Genomic DNA, 8,609 nt, shown 5'->3' on the forward strand with positions numbered 1-8,609 from the left:
ACAATCTCACAGAGTAATCACTATTAGTATCTTCATTTCTCAAAGTATGAAGATGAAACTTAGGGACATTTGATGACTTTGCCCAAATTAATCCAGTGAGCAGAGTGGTGGCACTGGCTGGTGTTTAAAACCAAGTCTTTCTTTCTTTTTTTTTTTAATATTTTATTTATTTATTCATGAGAGACACACAGAGAGAGGCAGAGACACAGGCAGAGGGAGAAGCAGGCTCCATGCAGGGAGCCCGACATGGGACTGGATCCCGGGACACACACACACACACACACGCACCCTAGGTCTATTTCTACTCCTTTCTTGGCTTTTAAGTCCCTCTCTTTGGTGATAAGGATGTCTTTTTACTTATTAGTACAGGCAGGATATTTTTCATCGAAGAGATTTATTTCCTGCTTTCTGGGGGTCAGAGAAGGTTCTAAGTATCCTTGCACTGACTGTTTCCCAAGTAGCTTCAATTCAAAATAATCAATATGTCATGCATGTGGTACATTTGGGGGCAGCCTGCCCTGGGTACCCGCTGAGTACAAGGAAGAAGTGAAATAAGAGAGAGCACAGTTGTCATCAAGAACCTCCAAGGATTTTAGCCTGCCTGGAACAGATTGACAGCATCAAACTGGAAAGCAATGAGGCTAGGGAAGTGATTAGGATTTTAAAAGTCTTTAAGTTGGATTTTATCATGAAGACAATATTAAGACTCTAAAACCTGAAGAATGGCATGATCAAAACTGAAAGTCTTTGAAAGAAGAGCAATTAGTTTTTTCTTGCTTTGTAACAAATGTCATAAACCTAGAGGCTTTATTTATTTATTTATTTATTTATTTTGGTATTTTATTTGTTTATTTGACGGGGAGAGAGAGAGAGAGGAGAGAGAGAGAGAACAAGCAGGGAGAAGGGCAGAGGCAGAGGGAGAAGAGACTTCCTGCTAAACAGGAATCCTGCCTGACGGGATGAGCACTGGGTGTTATTCTGTATGTTGGCAAATTGAACACCAATAAAAAATAAATTTATTATTTAAAAAAAGTCATTATCGATGTTATGTGTAATGTTATTGGTAATGCAATTATTTTACACATAATATTATGGAATCCTCTTGCATATAACAATGTTATTGTGGATATAATGTAGCATACCTCTAAGTCTTAGGAGCAGCATATTAAATATTTTATGGCTGGAATGTCAGAAAAAAAAAAAAAAGGAATCCTGCCTCAGGGCTGGATCCATCCCAGGACCCCGGGATCATGACCTGAGCCAAAGGCAGATGTTTAAACCAACTGAGCCACCCAAGCGCCCCAACCTAGTGACTTTAAAACATTTCACATTTATTATGGCTCAGTTTCCATGGATGGGGAAACCCAGCATGGCTCAAATAAAATTTTTGCTCAAGGTGTCTCACTCAAGGTATTAGCCAATGGTGGTCCCATCTTTCTCGGGGAAAGAATCTGATTCAAAACTCATTTAGGTTATTGGCAGAATTTAGTTCTTTGCTGACTGCCAGCCTGAGGCTATTCTCAGTTCCTAGAGGTTGCTCAGTTGCTTGACAATGGCCTTTGCACTCCTCTTACACAACAGGGCAGCAACAGAATCCTCTGAGGTCAGCAGCAGAATCTTCCCTGTGTCAAATCTCCTTCATGCCTTGAGTCTCTGCCTTCAGAAAGGGTCCCTTTCTTTTAAGGGCTCACCTACTTTTTTCAAGGCCACGGAAGATAATCTCTTTCTTAAAGACAATAAATGAATCATGGAAGTGATATCGCATCATTTTCAGATCTCCACCATACTCAAGGGGAGGAAGTTGTACAAAGAGGTAGGCCACTGGGGAGCCATCATGGATTTCTGACAATAACAAAGGACAAGACTAGAATCAAAGAGACTAATTTTTAGCCTTTTGCATTTACTCAATCATTCTTTCAACCATTCATCCATCCATCCATCCATCCATTCTTTCTTCTTTAATAAAACATATATTGAGCACTAATATACTACACTCTGTGCTAAACTCTGGAGACATAAACAGACATAGATTCTATCCTCCTAAAACCAACCTGGAACAAGATTAAATGAGACAATGTATGACCCTAAGAATAAGATTAGGTGCATTAAAGAATTTAAGGCAAACACAAAATAATCTTCTGGTTCTTTTAAAAATATTATTATTTATTAGACCATGGGCAATAGAATATGAAAAAGCTACTTACACAGAAAAACCACAGGATGAATTAATGTCATCTATTCTAGATTAGGAGGTAATATGGCCACTTTTTTTTTTTTTTTTGAGCTATTAGAGTACTTACAAGATCTGCTTTGTATACTTTTAATCAGTTAAAATTATGTTTTAAAAACACATATGTAAAAATACATTGATATTTTCATAAATTTTTGAGAGCACTATTTATTTATAAGGAAATTAATCTTCTTAAAAAATATATAGAGGCTGTTTAAAGAGAAGAAAAATGGAAGATGGAGAAAAATGAAGAGAAGATATTCCCGTCTTCCAAGTCCTATGGCGGTAATAAGGAGTGGCTGAAATCATTCCCAGGCCTCCCTGTAGTAGGGCCTAAATCCTACACTCTGCACCTCAAAGACTGAAATGGCCAAAGTTTTTTGTCACTTGAGATATTCCTGTATTCCTGTATTCCTGGATAAGGGACCCACCTCTAAAAGCAGTGAGCATCACCCCTATCATGTGGCTGTTCAGGAAGACCAGGGAGCCAGAGCTATCTCATCTGACGGCCATTAAGGTGTGGCTTCGCCTTCCGTCTCCTTCATCACTCTTCCTGTTCTTCTGCAGCCTCTTCCTGGTACAAACTCGGGGTTATTTGTCCCCCAGGACTATCTTGCCTTGAAGAATTCATTTTCTCTCCAATTACTTGGCTTCCCATCTCATAGCTCCTTCTTTTGTTATTTCTGCCTTCTCAACATTTTTCCTTCCTTGGCCTTCTCTTTCCTCCTTTGTAGTTTCCTCCACCTCTGCTTTCCATACCCTAGCTGCTTAATATACATTACAAACAAATTAGGGTGTCTCAGTGGTTGAGCATCTGCCTTCTGCTCAGGGCGCTATCCTGGAGTCCTGGGATTGAGTTCCGCATCAGGCTCCCTGCAGGGAGCCTACTTCTCCCTCTGCCTGTGTCTTTGCCTCTTTCTCTGTCTCTCATGAATAAATAAAATCTTTAAAAAAATGAAATGAATTAAATGAAATAGATGTGTGACAACTTAGAAGCCCCAAAGATTAAAGAAGAGCCTGGTAATAACCCTTTTGACACAATCTGCTTTTCTTAAGGGAAGTAGACCTTATTTAAGTAAAATGGTCTCTTTGAGAAAATAAAAAGAATAAAAATAAATGTTTTTCTTATGATTAAATCATGTCCTTTATTTGTGATTAAGCGTTTACCATTTATTGATTTAATATTATTCTGTATTATAGATAAAAAGTGAACTGATTTGAACGCAGACTTAGTCTCAGGAAGAACAATTTATAATGCATATGTAATTTCAAATTGGGGGCTGTGAAAAACTAAGGTATGATAAATATCAAATTTAAAAATTCTGCTACAAAGACATTTATCATTTTTACTATTAAATGAAAAAGCATGTTTCATAAGAACATGTTCACAATAACCATGGACATAAAGTAGAGATAGTTTTTTTTAAGATTTATTCATTTATTTTAAGGAAAGAGAGCATGAGTGGGGGGAGGGCCAGAGGGAGAGAAAGAATCTTCAAGCAGACTCCCCACTGAGCATGGAGCTTGATGTAAGACTCAATCCCAGAACCCTGAGATCAGGACCTGAGCTGAAATCAAGAATTAGATGGTTAATAGATTGAGCCACCCAGGCACCCTAATAGAGACATACTTAAATGAAATATGAATTCACTCTTTCAACTCAAGTGTATAAGTCATCATTTTCTTTAAATCAATTTAAATTCATTTCTGGATCTCTGTGTCAGAGTTTTGGGACTTACTTCTCACCATTTGAGAAGGTCTCCACTTTCAGAATTGGACCGGGGATTGAGTGCAGCATCACTCAATCACTCAGGGTATGTACTAAGATAGTACATACCCTGTTGCGATTAGGGTAAGTGTCCTAAGTGAACTATTGCAGGGACAAGAGCTTGGCTGTGCCCCTGCTTCCTTGATTCCTGGACAAACCTACTTCCACAGCTTTTCTGTTGACATCCACATAACACATTCTTTTTCTTTAAGTCAATGAGTTGATTATGGTTGCTTGCTATAGTACAACCCTGACTAGTACACTGGCCTTCATTCTCTATCAAAAAAAAAGAAAGAAAAGAAAAGAAAGAAAGAAAGAAAGAAAGAAAGAAAGAAAGAAAGAAAGAAAGAAAGAAAGAAAGAAGAGAAAGAAAGAAAAGGAGCTATTTTGCACTCATTTTTGCAAATACAGGGATGAAAAGCCAGAAACTAAAGAGACTGGTTACTAACAGGTGGGAAGGGGTAAAATAAAAAGGGGATGAATAGGAGGTAGCAGGTATGAGGGACAGCATCACTTCTCTAGATATATCCTTTGAGTGGCTTTTACTCTTAGAGCTATAGTCAAATTTCATGTGCCAAAAAAAATCAGTATCTAAACAATTAAAGTCAATCAGGATGTGGGCAGAACCCAAAATCTCATACAGGCAATAATAAATGAATCTAACTGTGTGCACATAAATAACATAAGCACCCTTGGGGGGAGAGGGAGAGAGGAAAAGAACTAACCCGAGTAACGGTGGAAACAGTATTTTGACTGTACTGTAAGGCCGAAGGCAAAGGGAACCGTACAACACTGTACTCTAGTCAATCAATGTGTTAGCAACAGGGGCTTGAGTTACCAATTCTGAAACAAATTAATGTTGAAGAGAAAAGTAAATTTATTACAAATATTAAGAGCTGGGCTTCTCTTTGTCAGAGAAGTTACAAGAAAAGGAAGAAGACTACCGTCATATATTCCTGGATCTGTCCAGTGAGAAAGCCTGAAAGCAATGACCCTGTAGCAGAGAGCGCACTTGGCTCTAAGATCTTGGTTTCCAAATACCATTCTCCAATAAAAGGAACCAGAGCTCCCTGGAGAAATATTTGATTCCAGGTCTGGGACACGAAAAACATGAAATGAACCTATGCTATCTTGTGGTGCCCGAAAATAAGGGGGTGCTCAAAAAAAAATGGCTGCACATCAAAAAGACAAAGAATGGCCAAAGGAGGAATAATTTGAGAACCAAAATAAATAATGGTAATATTGAATTACAACCCACAGAATAAAATAGGTAGCCATGAGTCCATGCTGATATAAACAAACAATTTAATAAATGAGTGATAAACTACAGCTTTGAGTTCCAATTAATAATGGTAGAAAAAAATAAGAAAAATACAAAATCAACATTAGGTAAATTTCATGGTAATCATTTCTGTAGGGAAGCTCCATCAATGAATGCTAAAATTAGTAAGCATAAATTTGAGAAGAAATAGGATATTTACAGTCTCAAAGTATCTTCTCCAAGATATTTATTAATTTTGAAGGGAAAAAATAGTAATTTAAAGTAGAGAAATCCTACAGACACCACCTTTACTAAGTGACAGAGGTTAACATTGACAGGATAGACATATTGATATCATGTACTTCCAGTTACCATGTACTGAAAGGAGCACATCACCTATGATGTTCTTGCCAAAAATTCATTACCTTCATCTAATCATGAGAAAACATCTGACAAACTCAAAATGAGAGGTATTTTATAAAATAACTGACTAGAATTCTTTAAAAGTGTTGAGGCCATAAAAGACAAGGAGAGGATGAGGAACTCATAGATTGAAGAGTAAAAAGACAACTAAATACCATGCAGGCCCTTCTGCGGATCCTGAGACAAAGAAACTAGCAGAAAAACTGATGAACTTGAATGACACCTGTAATTTAGTTAATAGTATAATATCAATATTAAGTTCCTAATTTGGTAATTATATTATGGTTATGGAAGATGCTAATATTAGAGGAAGCTGGGTTGAGAGCATATGGGAACACTCCACTATGTTTGCAATTTGTCCATAAATCTAGAATTACCACAACATAAAAATTTAAAGGAAAATCTTCTTACAAAGAAAGGCCTAAACCCTAACCTCTACTAGTGAATTATTTTAAATATTAGAGGACTACGTAATAGTAAACTGAACCCTGGAGAAACCACAGGTTTCAGAACTTGCAGAACCAGGAAGCAAAACCCTTCTCATGCAGTGTCTCTCCAGTGACTCCTACTGACAAATCTGAACTTTGAGCGAGCAGGCAGGGAAAAAACATTTGAAGGGATCATTTCCATTTCAGAGAGTCCACACTAAAGGAAAATTTTAGAACTAGGAGAAAATAAATTGATAACTGAAACAGAAGAAGAAGAGCAAAACTTGAAGACTACATGGAACTATTGTAAAACCGAAATAAACATGAGGATTGATGAAAGAGAGACAAACTGACCAACTGAACAGAATAGAGGTCAGAGACAGACTCATACATAGTCACCTGATGTGCTCATCCCGCCAAGTGCCCCCCTCAGTGCCCATCACCCAGTCACCTCAACCACCCACTTCCCCTTCCACTATGCCTTGTCCATTTCCCAGAGTTAGGTGTCTCTCATGTTTTGTCACCCTCACTGATATTTTCACTCATTTTCTCTCCTTTCTATTTATTCCCTTTCACGAATTTTTATATTCCCCAAATGAATGAAACCATATAATGTTTGTCCTTTTCTGATTGACTTGTTTCACTCAGCACAATACCCCTTAGGTCCCTCCAGGTCGAAGCAAATAGTGGGTATTTGTCATTTCTAATGGCTGAGGAATATTCCATTGTACACATAAACCACATCTTCTTTATCCATTCATCTTTCGATGGACACCAAGGCTCCTTCCACAGTTTGGCTCTTGTGGACATTGCTGCTCTAAACATCGGGGTGCAGGTGTCCTGGCATTTCACTGCATCTGTACCTTTGGGGTAAATCCCCAGCAGTGCAATTGCTGGGTCGTAGGGCAGGTCTATTTTTAACTCTTTGAGGAACCTCCACACAGTTTTCCAGAGTGGCTGCACCAGTTCACATTCCCACCAACAGTGCAAGAGGGTTCCCCTCTCTCCACATTGTCTCCAACATTTGTGGTTTCCTGTCTTGTTAATTTTCCCCATTCTCACTGGTGTGAGGTGGGATCTCATTGTGGTTTTGATTTGTATTTCCCTGGTGGCCAGTGATGCGGAGCATTTTCTCATGTGCTTGTTGGCCATGTCTATGTCTTCCTCTGTGAGATTTCTGTTCACATCTTTTGCCCATCTCATGATTGGACTGTTTGTTTCTTTGCTGTTGTGTTTAATAAGTTCTTTATAGATCTTGGAAACTAGCCCTTTATCTGATAGGTCATTTGCAAATATCTTCTCCCATTCTGTAGGTTGTCTTTTAGTTTTGTTGACTGTATCCTTTGCTGTGCAGAAGCTTCTTATGTTGATGAAGTCCCAATAGTTCATTTTTGCTTTTGTTTCTCTTGCTTTCATGGATGTATCTTGCAAGAAGTTGCTGTGGCCAAGTTCAAAAAGGGTGTTGCCTGTGCTCTAGGATTTTGATGGATTCTTGTCTCACATTTACATCTTTCATCCACTTTGAGTTTATCTTTGTGTCTGGTGTAAGAGAATGGTCTAGTTTCATTTTTCTGCGTGTGGATGTCCAATTTTCCCAGCACCATTTATTGAAGAGACTGTCTTTTTACTAATGGATAGTTTTTCCTGCTTTGTCGAATATTAGTTGACCATAGAGTTGAGGGCCCATTTCTGGGTTCTCTATTCTGTTCCATTGATGCAGGCGTCTGTTTTTGTGTCAGTAACACACTGTCTTGATGACAACAACTTTGTAGTACAACCTGAAATCTGGCATTGTGATGCCCCCAGCTATGCTTTTCTTTTTTAAAATTCCCCTGGCTATTCGGGGTCTTTTCTAATTCCACACAAATCTTAAGATGATTTGTTCCAACTCTCTGAAGAAAGTCCATGGTATTTGACAGGGATTGCATTAAACGTGTAAATTGGGCTGGGTAACACTGACATTTCCACAATATTAATTCTTCCAATCCATGAGCATGGGATATTTTTCCATCTCTTTGTGTCTTCCTCAATTTCTTTCAGAAGAGTTCTGTAGTTTTTAGGGTATAGATCCTTTACCTCTTTGGTTAGGTTTATTCCTAGGTATCTTATGCTTTTGGGTGCAATTGTAAATGGGATTGACTCCTTAATTTCTCTTTCTTCAGTCTCATTGTTAGTGTATGGAAATGCCACTGACTTTTGGGCATTGATTTTGTATCCTGCCACGCTACCGAATTGCTGTATGAGTTCTAGCAATCTTGGGGTGGAGACTTTTGGGTTTACTAGGTACAGTATCATGTCATCTGCAAAGGGGGAGAATTTGACTCCTCTTTGCCAATTTGAATGCTTTTTATTTCTTTTTGTTGCCTGATTGCTGAGGCTAGGACTTCTAGTACTATGTTGAATAGCAGTGGTGAGAGTGGACATCCCTGTCCTGTTCCTGATCTTAGGGGAAAGGCTCCCAGTGCTTCCCCATTGAGAATGATATTTGCTGTGGGCTTT

This window comes from Canis lupus, chromosome 6 (assembly GCF_011100685.1).
Source record: "Canis lupus familiaris isolate Mischka breed German Shepherd chromosome 6, alternate assembly UU_Cfam_GSD_1.0, whole genome shotgun sequence".
Lineage (NCBI taxonomy): Eukaryota > Metazoa > Chordata > Mammalia > Carnivora > Canidae > Canis > Canis lupus.